The sequence below is a fragment of the Penaeus monodon genome, chromosome 15, assembly GCF_015228065.2.
Source record: "Penaeus monodon isolate SGIC_2016 chromosome 15, NSTDA_Pmon_1, whole genome shotgun sequence".
Taxonomy (NCBI): domain Eukaryota; kingdom Metazoa; phylum Arthropoda; class Malacostraca; order Decapoda; family Penaeidae; genus Penaeus; species Penaeus monodon.
This window is the reverse complement of record NC_051400.1, coordinates 26,176,274-26,176,516: the sequence shown is the minus strand read 5'-3', so window position 1 is coordinate 26,176,516 and position 243 is coordinate 26,176,274.

Sequence of the window (243 nt, the reverse complement as noted above, 5' to 3'; positions counted from 1 at the left end):
TTTATCTCATCCCTGATGACGGATACCCCAATCAAAAAAAGAAAAAATTTGTATTTAAACACGAAGACGCAGAAAGGAATAGAAAAGCAAATGAATTATTGGGAATTGTGGTAACATGCATCACCGCCGTTGCCAGACGTATAACGTCATCGGAATTAGTCACTATTCTTGCATCACTTTATGATGAAATAGTTAAAAATCTGCCGATTATCGTCTCGAAAAATCTGGCACAAAGTATAGAGT